Here is a 261-nt window from a genome sequence, read left to right on the forward strand (position 1 = left end):
AAACTCCGTTCCATGGATAAGAAGAAAAGTATGTTCGGTAGCAGTAGTGTAGGAATAATTGGAAGATGTCGAATATAACAACAAACAAGTATTATTCGCCAAGAAGTGTGTTTTCTCTCACTTGTGCTGGCAAATTTAATGTATTATATACCTATCAAATAAATATTATATGAATTAAAGAAATTTTATGTCATCTTTCTTTCATTTATTAATATTAGAAAATATATTAAATATACTTTATTACAATATTTAATATATATA

The sequence above is a fragment of the Apis dorsata genome, unplaced genomic scaffold, assembly GCF_000469605.1.
Source record: "Apis dorsata unplaced genomic scaffold, Apis dorsata 1.3 scaffold_995, whole genome shotgun sequence".
In the NCBI taxonomy this organism is placed as follows: Eukaryota; Metazoa; Arthropoda; class Insecta; order Hymenoptera; family Apidae; genus Apis; species Apis dorsata.